Below are 16,199 nucleotides of genomic sequence, written 5' to 3' on the forward strand. Positions count from 1 at the left end.
GAATAGTTGCTCAAGCAAGTGATAGTTGCCAAGTGCTCTTCTGAGGAGGTTAAAGTTTGGAAACAATGATCTCTTCCAACAAATTTCAGACAATTACCCCTCGGTCCCAAAAAGGAAATTCTCAAGCTTTCTGTTCAAAAATACCCCCCTAAATTGAGAATTCCCTTGCTGAAAAGAATCAGAAAGAGAAGCTTTTGGTTAATAAACGAGAGCATTGAGCTGACCTTGCACAACACAAGCTGGATTTCACAATAGCCAGGGAGAGTAAGCAGGGAGTTTGAAAATTCTACCAGACAATTTTGGGGTTTGTTTCTGTGTTTTTTTAATAAACACTTGGTTCTTTTGTTCTGGGCTTAAGGACTGCTCAATAAAGTCTTCTATTCTTGAAGTGATACTTTAAAAAATATAAGTACAGTGTTCAAATATAAGAATTAATAAGACAAATTTTTAAATGCCCTTTTCTGAAGAACCCAAGTGTTCTTACTTATGGGATCTGATTCTGAAATTCTAATTTAATAAATGAGCCCCCCAACCCTCTACCTCAAAAAGGAATGCCTCCAAGTTTAGACAGAGGTAGGATAAATATGCCACATTCTATTTCAAATACCAAGAACAAGGTAAGTATTTTCCCTGCTGCTTCCCTACTCTGTAATTTGACATCCATTTTAATGATGCTTGCTTTATTGCTTGTCAGAAAAGTGAAATGGCCTGTCAATTTTATGGAGTTTCTCCTACCTTCTGGATGGTTATATTACATTTTGAAATAAGTGTATAGCTTGCCCATCTCCTTTATTTTTTTTTATCCTAAATGGTGCATGTGTGGGTTTGGTACTTGGCGGCCAGTGGAATGAAGTCATAATTTCAGGAGTCCAAGAGAATAGATCAAAATCATGCCAACACTTTCACGGATGGGTATATGCTGCTAAATGAGTGTTTACGTAAAGAAGTCATCATCTGGCGTGCAGCATAGCGAATGTTCCTAAGCAGCTAACTCATGTATACTAAACAAATTTGGCTTGGCTGCTGCAAGAGCAGCCCTGTGGAAATTCTCAACATACATTTGTTTGATTGAGCCATCATTCCCGGTTGATCTGCTGATGATCTGTGTCACTTTGTTTAAATGTCGTAGTGCGGTTTTTTATATATATACAGTGAAAAGCCAGTATATTCCTGTGATGGATTAAATAGAGGTGAAATTTGAGAGTGACTCCTGTTTTTGATTCCTGTGTTCTCAGACAGGTGGGTCTGGAGTGATCAAGAATGTCACATTTGAACACAGGGGAAAATATGGAGCCCTTTTGATTTAAAACACATTACTCTAAAGATATATTTGCTACCGTGTTATCCCAGTACAAGGAGCTATTTAGGATACCCCATCCAAACAAACACCATATGGGTGAATTCTCAACCTCCCTTGCAAACATCCAAAAACCGAGGCTATAAAACTCACTGCTGGGAAATGCAGTTTGAGAGAAGCAAGCAAGGCCCATTTCTGACGTACAGATTCAGAAATCAAATGCAAGGTCAGGTTAGAACCGAAGCTCCAGATCTCAAATATCCTGGTAATGGTTCGGAGGGAAACCCAACACCACAGTGCCATACCATGTCTGAGGCACTAATCAAGCGACTGCCTGTTTGCTCCGTGGCTAAAGCACTTCCTCCAGCTAATCTTCCCAGATAGGCTCTCAGCTTTAATAACCTATGGGGTCTGCTGTTAAGTGTGGGGATCTGGGTACCATCAGCACTGATGTCTCCACTCTGCCATACCCCAGACAACACGTGATGCCCACGCACTCCCTCCCCTTAGCTCCCGTGGAGGCGGTAGACCAAGGCCTGTCTGAAGCTGGGTCTCCCACCCCAAAAAATACTTTCCTGACCCAACCTGCTCTCATATCTGAAATTCTCCCCAACTAAGCACTATTCCTTTGGGTTAAGACAAAACCGTCTCCAAGACTCCCCTTGACCAGTTACAGTTTGCTCATTTGAAATGCATTTAAAAATCGGCTATGGGCCACACAGACACTGAGTTTGCACTCTAGAAGCCCAAATGACGGACCTCATTCCTGGCCTCAAAGAACCACAGTCCAGTAGAAAAGGAAACTGTGCAAATAAAACACAGTACCCATGATCAACAAACTACAAACGAGGTACAGAAGAGAAAGGAACTCATTCTGAGGGTGAGAAAGGTTAGGAAAAGCTTCCTGGGGATGGTGACATCTAAGAAGAGTGTTAAAGAATGAAGATGGCTTCAAAGGAGTTTCCCAGAGAAAAGACAAGGGAAGAAAAACCATTCCAGGAAGAAGAAGGAGCATATTTTAAAGTACACCCAGCTTAGTATGAGCATTAGACTAAGGGTTTCTCAGTGTCACCTGATGTATAGTGGGAAAGAAGGTAGATAGAGATGTGAAGGCAGAAGCAATAAGGAGCCAAACGGTCGAAGACCCCTGTGCCATGATCTAGTGTTGGCCCTTTCTCCTGTTATGAATAGTGTGCTGGTGAAGAGTCTCAGGGAAGAGAATGAAAAGATCAGAGCTGTGTTTTAGGATGATCACTCTGACTCAAAGAACAGGAGACATTTAAGAAGGATGACATAGAAGGCAGGTGAGCCAGTCAGAAGGGATTTCAGTAGTCCATGGGAGGGACCACAAAGGGTTTTTTAAAATGACAGTGATAGTGGAGGATGAAGAGTAAGAAAGAGAGATTTGGGAGTAAAATTAGGAGAATTTGGTGAGGAAGTGGGGAAGTGGGGGATAAAACAACCCCAGTGAGCCAGTATACTACATCATGAGTAAGTAGAGTCTGCACGCTGAGGGATGGACACGCATAGGGGATGAGAAGACAAAGGCTGGAATACCAAACAGTGGAGTAGGAGCCCTGGGCAGTCAGGAGGCAACAAGAGAATTCCGGGTACCCAGAGAATGAGGTGCTGTAGAAACACGGGGCTACTCCCTTGATGGCAGATTCCATGAAGATCACAAGATCAGCACAGGGACAGGAGAAAAATTGTCATTCTTGCAAGTACAAATAGAGAAAATGCTAGGTAAGGCATTCAAAGATATCTTCATTAGGTCTGGCAGACTCTTAAGGAATGTGGGTACTGTAAGTAGCCTCATTCCTTCAAATTAGTAGCTCTACTTTTAAATGTTGATTACTCTTACGTTCCTACACTCTAAGTTGTTCCATGTATCCTGGTAATCCTAGCTCAGGTACTTGGCTTCACAAGGTGCTTGACAGATACATAACCCCTTCCTTGCTCAAGGTTGCTTGAGATGGAATTCCTTGGGAAAGGCTTCAAAACAACTCCTTATTTCAATGGTTTTGATAGAAATGTATTAGGCAAAGTTCAGCTTGGATATAATTTTGCCCCCACATTTGAGACCTTTGAGAAAAAAATACTTTAAAGTCAATAAATCTAATTTAGTAAGATAATTTTGAAAAACCAGTAAGTGAATAGACAGGAAATCCTGCAAATCAACATTCTCCATCCAGTGCCCTTCACTGCTCACTCTGCACCCAGAACTCCAAAACCCCACGCATATGGGAAGGGGGTCCTCAGTCCACATGTCCCTCAGCCCAGGGGCCTCCTTCCCCAGAAGTGGCTGAACTGTTTGATATTATTTACTTGTATATTTTCTTAGTGAAAAAAAAAAAAGAAAAGAAAAGGGAAAACAGGGTGAGGGTGGGAGTTGGGTTTTATTTATTATTGTTTGACATTATTTGTGATTATTTTAATTTAGGTCCACCATCCCAGGAGCCTCACTGCTATGGGTACAACAGACACCAGTAGAAGAGCATCACGAGCACAGACATATATCTTTCTACTTCCTTTTTCACTACTCTTATTTTTTCATAGGCACACAAAGCATATCCTGTCAAGCTGCAATATACTTCTAGGTATTCTGCTTTGGATTTTCATTTCAATAAGTATAAAAGGAGGAAGAATGAACTAGGAGACACCCATTTGTTTCATGGACTTCTTTGCATCATCCAAAAGAAAACGGCAGTAAACTTTTTAAGGGAGGGCATGTGTATACCATTTGAGGGCCATCAAAAGTGAATCAAATAATATAAAGTAAAATAAAAACAAGATAGCAAGGATTCTATATTAATTTACGTAAGACAGAGTGATTAAGACAGAGATCCAAAAAAAAGGGCTATTTCTTTTTTTGTTTTGCTTTCGAGAGTTAGTAATTCTATTAACCCTCTGAAACAGAAGGTAAATTTTAAGTACATTTTCTTAACTCATACCATGAAATTGAGATTTCTGATTATATTGTATAATTAGTAATAAGGTGTACATTCACCTAGATTTGACTCTCTCCCTGGTTTCCTGAGAAAAACCAAATTGGAAAATGGGTAAGAATTTACATTCTTGGCTGCTGAAGTACTTTGCTTGGGAACTGAGAGACCAAATTAGTTATTACTGAGCAACCGAATCTTCCGCAGGGCTCTCTAGCAAACTGCCTCTGAGATCATATTGTAATAAATGCTTTTCTATAGAACCATACAGAATTCTCCTAATTCTGGAGTTTTGAAACATTTTTTCAAAATAATCAAAAATCAGATTTCTTCCTGGGTTAGAGAGCTTGAAAAAAAAAAGTTGCTAAGTATACAAGAAATATATAGTGAGGGTTTTATTGGTTGTCTCCGCCCAAAACACACACACACACACACACACACACCCGCCCCACAACACAGTCGTTTTCCTTCTTCGATATGACAAAACCCAATCCTTCCTAGCAATGCAAATGCACACAGAAAGAAAGTCAAATAACAAAAACTCCAGAAAGTTTTTTCTTCAAAATTGTTTAAGCCTGCAAACAAACACAAACTCAAAATAAATTAGAAATAAACTCCAAACAAACCCAGCAAAACCCAAATTAAGCTGAGGAAATCCAAAGCAAACAAGCCACAAATCTTCCAGAGTGCTGTACAGCTTACTTCCCGTTCCTAGACTGCTGCCTGGGGTTGGGGGGCTGCTGGCGGGGGAAGCCCTCCAAGTGCAGGCCAATCTGAGGGGCTGGTTCTCTTGCAGGACCCCCTCCCCTCCCACTGCCCGGCTTCCTGGAGCCCTGCCCCAGACCAGAGAGCTCCATGCAGAGCAGGGCTCTGGCCACCCCGCCGGCCTGGTATTTGGCTCCTCCGTCACCCAGCGCACAAGTATGATGGATGATGATGGATCACAGCCCCACCAAAACCGTGTGAATTTCCCAAGGCCGCTGATTATTCTAATCGAGCCCCCAGAAGAAGCCCAGAGCTTGACAAAAGCCTCCAAGGAAACCTCCCATTCTCCTTGTCTGCCTGACACAGACCCCACTCCATAAAGAACCTGGCCCTGATACGGCCTCCTGTCTTTGACACATAGATCTGGGCCTCCATACTCATTGTTCAGTGATATGATTTAGCCTTGAATGAATTTTTAATGAACACTCAGAGTTATAGCACAGTGGAATGGCCACTCCAGCTTCTCCCAGGGGGAGATAACAGTTTACGAACGCTTTCAGGTCACAGCTTTCCTAACGTTCTCTTGCTCTGCTAGACAATATGGTCAGAAGGGTTTGTTCTCTATTGTCTAGTCTCTTCTCTCTCTGTCTCTCACTGCTGTTTCTGTCTCTGCCTCTGTATCTTTTTATATGTTTCTTAAATCTCAAAGGTCTATGAGGGATATCATTCTATAAGGTAAAAGCACAATTACAGAATTTGCTCATAACAGATTAATAGGAACATGACTAGAGTTAGACATGCATAATTCAATTGTATATGTTGTAATAATGAAAGCTACAAAGAAAGAAAAGTATAGTACTAATAAATTTAATTATGTTTGGGGGGTTTTGTCTGAGATCATTTTTTCACCATGTAAGGTTACGGCTTATGCAGTGGAGAGAAACTCTGGGCCTTGCCGAACAAGGGTTCAGCGACTGTTGTTGGCCTCTTGGAATGTTCCAGATCAATATAGGCAAAATAAGTAGTACCCTATATCTCTACAGAACTCCACAAATCATCCATATTTAGAACTATAGCTGGTGCACTTGCAGCAAAGAATATAACCTTTGGGTCATTTTTAATGCTTACTATGATCCAATTTTCAGTGCCCTTCTAACTAACTCTCCTCCACCCCCAAAATATCCTACCTCTTGAATTCTTAACTCTCTCAAAATCTGCATAAATAAATTACAAAAAGTTTAGTCATACTTCTTAGGGGTGGCTCTAAAATTTCTCGAAGCTTATGGAAATGACTCTGGACAAAAGTAGGGAGAATGTGTTGAAGTTGTGTTTACAGAGTACTTTGCATAAGAATAAGAAAACTTCCTTATCAGATCATCGGAAGAGGTATGTGGAAAATGGTGAAGATTATGGGTTAGATTGAGAAGACTTTCCGGGCCATAGTTTGGCACCACCAACCGTACTTTTACACTGCAATCATGTTTACTCACTTCATACATGCACTTAGGTGATGTGTGTGTGTGTGACTAGCTGTGCATCTTTAAAGACTGTAATATTTTGAAATAGTTCTTCCGGACAAACTGCTCTTAGAATATACAACCATAACCTTTATTTCCTAAACAAGAAGGATAGATAAATAAGAACAATGGACTAGGCTTCTACAATCCCGGACTCTGTCCCTGGCACTGCCACTAATGAACTGGGAAATTCTAAGCAAGTCTTTTCATCTCTCTGGGAATCTATTTCCTCGTCTGTAAAATTACTGAATGCAGAGAGCCCCCAGGGTCCCTTCTAGCTCATATTCTATGAATCCATCAATCTCTGTGTGATTGTGGAAGTAAATTCCTGGAAAGAGCCACATCTGTATAGCTTGCTTTGTGCCATAATCAGCATAGCACCACATGCATATAAACTGAGAAATGCTACTGAAGGTTGATGAAGATATTATGAAGTTGGCATTGTGTTGGCTTGGAGAAGGCCAATGAGAAGATGAGGAGCAATAAAGTTTTCTTTTTCACTGAATATCCACTACGTGCCACACTGACACAATGTCACGCATTTTATATCATTATCTTGTTTAATCTCCACCAAAAACCCTTCTGTATAAATAGGTGAAAATGACACTGGACAGGTAAAAAACTAAGACTCAGAGAGTGTATGTGTCAAACCCATGGTCTGCCAGTACACCCACTCTTCTTGGACCCAGGCATAATGTTCCCAGGCCATTCTCTTTCCATGTTATTCCAGTAGTTCCATCACCTCCTGTCATTTACAGTTCCCAAGCTATCAAAAGACCAATAAACTCAGTAAAATGTGGCAATAACTCCCACGTTCCTTTCTTTTCCAACAAGGGACTGTTATGGTTTCGCTTTACACCCCTCTGGACACATGGCCCAGTCGCTTAAAAGTCAACTCCAGCTAATTCTCTAAATCAGGGCTTATCCATGTTTGTATAAAAACTGAAGACTAATTTGTTCATACACCGTAAGCATTTAGAACAAAAGCTAGTCATCACTGATTATCTTACCAATTCACAAAGATCATTTTTATAATCTATCATTACTATGACACTTGTTTTTATTATTCTGATCAACTTCAAAATGCAACATGTAAGAAAAATAGAAATTGAAATACAAGCTACCACAAAACATATTCTTGATATATTGGAAATCTTGTCAAGAAGGGCAAGCTATTTATATCTCAAAAACCTCAAACTAATTGTAAAATATCTCATCATAACCAAAATAATGACATTGGAGGGTATTTCTACTTATGATTCCAGTTCAAAATTATGAGTATACATATACATACATATATATACAAATATCTACATACCTACATTATAATTTCTACAGATGTGATGAAAAAGACATTTGGACATTAGGTGAGCTTTTTGTATTGTTCTATGTATATGAATCTCCACTCCTTGGACTCTTCTTCCCAGGATTCCATTTCCTTATGGTTAGCCAGGATGCTGTGATACTGACTGCAAAGCCCAAGTTTGGATCTCTTCATTTATTGGTCTCAGAGATTTACCATGTTTGATAAAAGTCCAAGATTTGGAGATCTACACCAACAGAGTTGTTAAAATCAAAGAGCAGGATATAGTGAGATTTCCATTGCTTCAGTCAGAGTCTGTGAAATGCCAATATTCTGCATATCTTCAAAGAGCAGAATCTGTCTCCAAAAACCGTACAAAATAGCCCACTACAAAGGAAACTCCTTCAAGGTCTTTCTTACTGAACTCGGACCAGAAATCAGAGGAAAACCTCTGAGAACAGTATAAAAATGACAGATATGAGAGGAGGCTGAGCATGCCATGAAATGAGAGACTTTGCTGACAGATGAGCACCTTTGAACTCTAACCCAATAAAAGAATTAGCACTCCCAGCGTATAATCAGTACAGCAAGCAAAATATGTCAACACACGATAGGCAGGATAATCAATCGACGTGCGAGGTAGGAAACAGCCAGACTAAATAGCAAGCCAGTCCCACTGAGCCAGACAGCCCTTTCCTGCTCCTTAAATTTCTCATACCACAGGGACAAGGAATTAATACGCAATAAAGGAAAACCTCTAACAAGTAAAACAACAGAGCAAGGCTTCGGAGTCCTCACTGAGAAAGTGGCTCAGGATCCCCAAAATGGAGGTGCTCGGTGCTTTCCTTTCCCTTGCATGTGTTCTAAAGGTCTTTCTCTAGTCAGATAATAGACAATTTTAAATGATCAACCACAGCCCTATGCTTTATTCTCCCTTCCTATGAAGATTTCAGAGATAATAAACGTAGTAGGAACTACAGACACAAACAGGGTGAGTTTTTAATCCTGGGCACTGACCTCGGGCAAGTAATTAACCAGGTTGAGCCTCAGGTCTGTAGGCATCTGTCAAAACAGGAAAATAACACTTTTTAAGGGGATTCTATAACAATTAAAAGAAATAGAGTAGATAAAATGTCTTCAGTGATACCTAAAATAGGGAAGGAGTCATATTCAACAAAGGCAGGTTGGCAATCCCAGTCTCCTTGTAACGTGGTGCTTTGACCCCTGCTTAAGAAATGCAATGTCCCCATATATTAAATAATAATCTCACAGGCCAGAACTGAATAGCGTAGTTTCAGATGTGCTTAAGAGATAATGCGAGGATGACCTCCCTCTCTACCATATGTTAGCTATATAGTAGTTAGTGTAAGAGTCACCCAAGCTCTCTGGGCCATGGCCAGCTCATTTATAAAGTTGGAGAAATACCATCTCACCAACCTGTGGGGCCGAGGCTGAGGAATCGGGTTCATGTCCTTTTCAGCTTTTTCTCAGTAACTGCCAATTGTCTGTTGCTGGTTTACCTTATCTCAGGTACCAACTTGACAAAACCAAAAAGAAACCATCTCAATTCCCTAATCTACATCCCTTCAGGAATTCAGAAATGATTCTTTTTAATTCTGCTTGTGTTTTCCATATTCGCAAAGAAGAATCACTTTGTTCTCTGCGTAAAATCATGTGGCAAGTTGGCAGGATTTTCACAGTGTGGTTGGCACAGTGGTTGGTAGTAATTGTTTGAAAAAAATCTAACCAGCTCCACACCACATGTGGGTATATTTTGTAATACCTTCCACCCATGCTACCTATGATTCAAGATCCCACCTGCTTTAAACTGAATAGCTCTGTGTGATGCAATATTTTATTTTTCACTTATCTCGTTTTAAATATATTTGCTTTCCAAACAGATGCATTGCAAGGATGTCTTTTCAACCACATGTTTTTAACCCTCATAACTGTACTCTCATGATTTTAGCAGCACTTTAATGGGCAATTTTCTTCACTGACTATGGCAAATACCATTTGAATTAGCTAACAATTTCTCCTTGGGTTTATGAGATAGAAGAACATCCATCCCACTGCAGCTGAGCTGATGATAATAATTGTAAAACCACTTGGAGGAAAGTAACTTAAAGTCAGAGAAGTAGAAATAATGGGAGTTTTCTAAACTACTTAACTTTGTTCTTGCAAAAATAAAATTCCCTTTTCTGATACGCATGGACATAGGCAGATGCAGACATTCTCGTTTTTATCACTCACTGATACTACAGCTACAGAAATGAAATCTGAGGCCTAATTTGCCTTAGAATTCAGAAACTGAAGAGCTTTCATTCAGCAACAATAAGTCATTTTCCACGTTTATTTTCCATGCACAGAAGACACACCACTCTGCCATCAACATGTCAGACGAAATCCAAAATGGCTTAGCGCAAAAATTACCCAAAGAATGGCTATCAGAAAAAAAGATGTGACAAAACCAGTATGCTAAAAATAGTACTTTAACTTGAATTATATTTGCATTCATTTGTTTCCTAATACTTTTGGAGAACCTCATGGAGAAAAGACAGGGCTTTTGTCTGGTCGTTTTTAAAATATCAAACATTTGTCGTCCATCAGCGATCCCTTCTTGGATGTGACAGTGGGATAGAATAAAGGCCAACTTTTGTTTTGGAATCTCATTGACGTGGCCTTTGGCAGCTTACGAGACCTGCTCTCATTTATTGTGTCCTTTGTACACTGATGCCTGCTTATGAGGAAGGGCAGTAAGGGAGGCCAGTGAGAATGTCTCAACTTTTCCCCCAAGAGACAGAGACCCCATGGTTTCTGTAACACAGAGCATGAGTAATACTTGTTGTCAGAGAAGAGAAGAAAAGTGCTGGACAAATAAGAAACATCATTTGGCACTTCTCTTCCACATTTAAGGAGTTAAGTGAGTTGTGCAGTGGTGCCTAGGAGTGAATAAATATCTCACCACAAACTAGGTTAAACCAGTCCCATCCACTGTACCCTCTCAAAACAGAGCCTAGTATCTCCTTTGACTATATTTGGATTATTTTAGGGTTCTTTAAATGTTTTCCATGAACTCACCAAATAGTTATTTCAGGATAAAATAATTGTCAATGCAAAACACTGTCAATTATTTTATCTTCCACAGAATTTTCCAATTATTAGCAAAAATTAAAAGGATTTAACCTGCCATCAACAAAAACATGAAGTGCTTAGTCTTTCCTTTAGATTAAATCAGTGCCAGAAATGAACTGCAGGCATACCGTCTGCCTGTCCTCCTCTACTCATTTTAGCTGTCTTGTCCATCTCTGTGTGAAAATATGCGTTTACATATATGTGTCTGTGTGTGTGTGTGTCACCATAGAAGTTCGACTTCAAGTGACAGTAACCTAGTAAATTTTCATTTGTACCCTTTTAAAAATTTGGAAAGGTGCTTTATTTTTTCAGGATGAAACCATTAAACTACATATAAATATCTGAAGACTTTAGTAAGAGAAACTGGGCCATTTCCATTTTCATTTTCCAGAAGACACTAGTGCCAGAAAAAAAAATATGTTTGGCAAAGCTCTTTTCTTTCTAAGCATTAAGAAAAAGATGGTCATAAAACCAAAAGGAAAGATATTGCTCTCCAAAGAATCCAGATCCCAAACTAACCACAAGCAGGAATGTTTATAAAAATGACTTTCTTGCAATTCTCCTTGTTAGATATTTCATGCTATAGAAAAATCCTTCTGTAAAGAACATCACTGAATCTCGAATTCATTCTGTGTGCTGGTTAAAACACAAGGGCAGCATCACCCTGTGAGTTCCCCTCCTGATGATATGAAGACACCATGGAGGAAGCATGTGCCTGGTTCCCTGACATCTCCACTGTGACAGGGCTCCAGTGTCCCATATTACATGTTGTCACCGCAGACAGGATTTCTAATACAGGAACAATGCCTTCTGCTAAAGTCCTCAAGTACCCAAAAGTTTCAAAGCTAGATGTGCCATCCATATCTTACATAAATATTTATGCTAAAGAATTTCATTGGGTTATTTTGGTTACCATGATCTTACTCTTAAAAAACCCAAATTGTTTGCCACAAAAAATAAGATGATGTGCCCTATGTTTCTCACTTAGCATTCGTGACATCCTTTGGTAATGCCACAAGTAGAGCATCAAAGTAATACCAGACAAGTGCCCCTGATGGCTGGGATATATCAGTTTTCACAGCAGGTTTCTTCCCTTGCAGCTGACAAGAAAAATAAACATCTTCCAAAGAAAATGAAGGAAAATGCCAATGTCTCATCAATCCCCAGTAAAAATCCCTTTTTAACTATAAATTGTGATAATGTTTGACTTTAAAAGGAAGGCAAAAGGGAAAAGTTTGAGTTGGGTGTGAAGAACTTTAGGAACATTATGATCTCAACAATGTGATGTAACCAAAGTATATAAGAATGTCACTGATCTTCATTTGCCTGCAAACACACCACTGGCTTTTCAAAGGACTGGAACAACCTCTCAGTTTGGGTCAGAGATTTTCTCTTTTAAAAGTTTTAATGGTTCAGATCAATGACTATTGAATTTCAGCTCCAGAAATACTGTCTACTATTGAGCATTTATTTTTAGGTTGTATTTGTGGTCAAGGAAACACCAGTGACTTTAAAAGCTCTATGCTTTCTCCAAATTGCTTTAGAAAAGAAATAAAACCAGGTTATCTTTTAAAAAGTATAGCGCTACAATGAAGTCATAGGAACAACAGTGACCACAGAAAGATTCGTGACAACTCTGGGAAAAGCTGGTCCTGAGCTCAGCAGGGGATACGCCAAAGGTGGTGGGTTCTAGGAAGCAGGCCAGAGACCCCTGGGGCTGGGAGGCTAATGGGAACTTGTGTTCTTCAAGGCAGGCGGAGACGCTGCTAGATGCCACTGACACCTGTACTCGCTAAGCAGGCAAAAAGAGACAATGGCGGAATAATCTGAGAAATCCTGTGACCATTCATCAGCAAGAAAAAGAAAAGAAGCTTTCTTAAACAGGTGTTAGATAACTGTAAAAGCATTTCATTTGCGTGTGAACACGTCCCAACTCTAGTATTTGTTTTTAACCTACTACTTGTAAGCTGAACACAGAAGCTAACCACAGGCTCTTTTCTCAGCAAAGAATTACAATATTATTAGGGCACGGGAAAGGCACAGATGAATGGATGGTGCATATTTTCAAGGTGTTTTAAGTTACCAATACCTGGGGGCAGATGTGAGGATTTGGGGTTTAAACCTAAAGCACCACCAAGTGAATGTGAGGAATTCAAAATGTCAGCATAGCATCCAAGAACAGTTCATGAAACCACAGACAGGCCACCTTGCACCTTACCCATTTAATTCAGGAACAGAAACATCCTCATAATCATACCTCTGTCCTCCTTAAGCCACGTGGGAATTGTCCCCGTCTCTTTTAGTCACAACATACACTTCAGGAACAAAACCAAGAGGCGGAAGTGACCTACTGAGTCATCACATTTAATCCCCCTCTCAATAACTGAAGCCTGAACAGGCATCAAATTCAGACCTCCCATCTCCCAGGTTCATGGTTCTTTCCACCAATCAGCTACCCTTGGGCAAGTCCAGCAGCTGTCCCAGGCATAGCAAGAATGATGTCCTAGAAAGAGCTCTGGCCTGGGCTTCATGGGACCTGGGTTCTAGCCCCAGCCCCTGTGGCAAACAAACAATGGCCATGTCTTTAGCTTCTCATGGTAAGCAGGCTGGGTATTCTTTCAGTTCTAAGAATCTACACATCTGAAATCTGAATTATGGGGAAAATGTTAAAAAATGAAGAAAGAGAAGAAATTGTGGCAGCAGCTTCCTCCTATCTGTGTAATTAAGCGACACGCAAACACATTTCCTCCGGGACACTGGTCTGCAGGACTGGGGCAAGGCCACCTCCTCCAAGGAAGCAATGTAGTGAAAAGGGAGAAAAAGCCCCACCCCTCTGGTTCAACTGCGAAGCATTTTCAAGGAATAGGCTTGCCACATGATTGCATTTTCAGCTCCAATTTCTCTCAAAAATGAAGAATTTGCAACTTTACAAACCAAGCCCATAACTCCTAAGAACATGACATTTTACATCAAATGGTCACTAAAAAGTTACATGAAGATGCTTTACCTGGAAAAACACACGCACTTTGAAGTAAAATAGACATGTATAGAAGAATTTTGAAGATAACTGAAATAGAGTATTTTTTTAAAGGGACACAATTTAATGCAGGGTGTGTTTTCATCTCTTGTAAAGGATCTTGACATTCCATAGAATAATATGGTAGCAAATTTGACAATGATAGCCATGCACAGTATTTTTCTTGTAACCACATCTCCTATGAAGTCACTGCAGTCATCACAAACTCCAATCCTGCTGAAATGAGGTTCCAAGAACTCATTGAGGAGATGACCAGTTCTATCATCTGTCACAACCAGGAAATAGGGAGAGGATTCTAGGTTATTCAGGGCTAAATTATTAGGTTCTGATGGTTTTTAAATTTTGATCATTTACTTTGAACAATCTTCTTAAAGTGCATTAACTTCTTCTCAACTTATTTTTGTGAACACAAGTATTGCACCATGCTAGATTATAGCTGCTTCAGAATACCATTAAGGAAGAGAGAACTGTTTGTCTGACAATGAGTATTTTCAGATAACTATGCTGTTTTGGATGGTATTTCTGCTTTCTTCCCCTACAACCATTGCCAAGCTCTTCTGCCAGCTACTCAGTGGTCCACTGTCAATAGGTCTAATTCTTGCCATCTCTCTAGGATGTTCTACATGGTACCACAGTTGCTTAAATCCTATCTTCCTTCTTTCTTTCCTTTGCTCCCATCCTATCTTCGTGCTGCCTGTTTGCACTGCCCTGTTTTTACAGCTTAGGCCAACCAGTGAGAACAGTCCTTTCTTCTGGTTGGAAACCAAAAAATTACAGCACATCTTTAAAAAGGAAATCATTTCACTTCTTCTTTGTGCTTACATTTCTTAGAATTCTCTGTATTAAGGTTGGACGATGTCACTGCTCAGACTCAGAAATTCTCAGGTGTTTCTAAGTTAATGACTTCTGCAGAGGATAAAGAGTCATAAATAGGTGGACATGATTAAAATTCTCTTTTCTCTAGTTATCTACACTAAACCAAGCAAGAATCTAGGCTTCTTAAAAAGAATAAGCATGTCGTAAAGAACTAGACAATAAGCTTTTGGTAAAGATGCTAGTCAAACTTAAGAGGAAGAGAATTTATGCCTATGATACAATATTCTATGTTGTTCAGATAAAAATTATAAGTATCTCATTTTGCTCTTCATATTGGTTCTCTTTTTTTTAAATAGATGTTTTCCTACTTACTAGTGGAACTCATTTGCACCAATAAATATCCCCAGTAATGTGTTTGAAAGTCAGAGCTATATCCCTTTGTTATTTGATTTGTTGCTGTGTGTGACATTAGAACTTACCAGGAATTAGTGTCATAATGAAGAGAAAACTGGTGTGTTTTGATAACAGAAAATAGACACCATGGTCATTTACATCCCTTAATGTTGGTGTTGAATATCATCCAAGTCCAAGCTGAGTATCAAATATGGAAAAAAATATAAACAATGCAGCTGAGTTTACACCAGAAACACAATATTATTCCCAAAGTAAGGCAAATCACAGAGAAAGAGTAAATTTTCTTTTCAAAGGCGTGAAACTTCATATTTGTTTATTTCTTTTCCTTGACTTAGAACTCAAAAGCCTTTGTCTAACATTCTAGATCACATTCATTTGTCTAAGAAATTTGACTCCATTTAATGGAATCAAAAAAGACAATTATTTTCACTTTTAAGACCTAAGAAACTAAAATCTCCCACAAATCATCAACCCTAAATATTAAATTTGACTTTTAGCAGAGATTCACCCACCCAGACCCTCTAATACATCACTGTGCATTAAGTACAGCCTAAACCATATATTCTAGTTTTATATATATATATATATATATATATATATATATAAAACTTTACAGTCAGAAAACTCCTCACTTTACATCTAAGTTCTGTCATTCTCAAGCATGCAACCTTGGACAAGTTACTTTATCTCTCCCAATCTCTATATTTTCACATGTAAGCTAAAATACCGCCAGTCCTGTTGTGGAGCTTGGAAATAAGAGGTTTGACACAGTACAGAGAATGTACACAATAAATTATAATTATTATCATTATTATTTTCAAAAGAGTGCTCTGGTAAGCAGAAGAAATAACTAAATTGGGATCATGAGTCTATAATGTCTATGCTCTAACAGTGCCTCTCAAACTCTAATGTGCAGAGAGATATCATCTCTGCACCTCTAAGTCCCTACTAAAATGCAAGTTTGGATTCAGTAGATGGGGGTGGGGCCTGAGACTCTGAATTTCTAACAGGATCCTAGAGGATTCTAATACTG

General features: G+C 39.3%; 1 protein-coding gene across 8 annotated transcripts in view; it reads right to left on the reverse strand.

The window, feature by feature from the left end:
• The window catches only part of MECOM (MDS1 and EVI1 complex locus), a 528,509-nt gene that overhangs the window by 290,719 nt on the left and 221,591 nt on the right, over positions 1-16,199 (reverse strand). Inside the window, exon 1 of one of the 8 annotated variants that reach the window (XM_064492621.1) lies at positions 8,782-8,799. The exons of the other annotated variants lie outside the window; for them this stretch is intronic. The gene's annotated coding sequence lies outside the window, so the exon portion shown is untranslated. Of the gene's footprint in view, positions 1-8,781; positions 8,800-16,199 lie in introns of those variants that run through there. 8 annotated transcript variants of the gene reach the window in all.

This window comes from Camelus dromedarius, chromosome 2 (genome assembly GCF_036321535.1).
Source record: "Camelus dromedarius isolate mCamDro1 chromosome 2, mCamDro1.pat, whole genome shotgun sequence".
NCBI classification, from domain to species: domain Eukaryota; kingdom Metazoa; phylum Chordata; class Mammalia; order Artiodactyla; family Camelidae; genus Camelus; species Camelus dromedarius.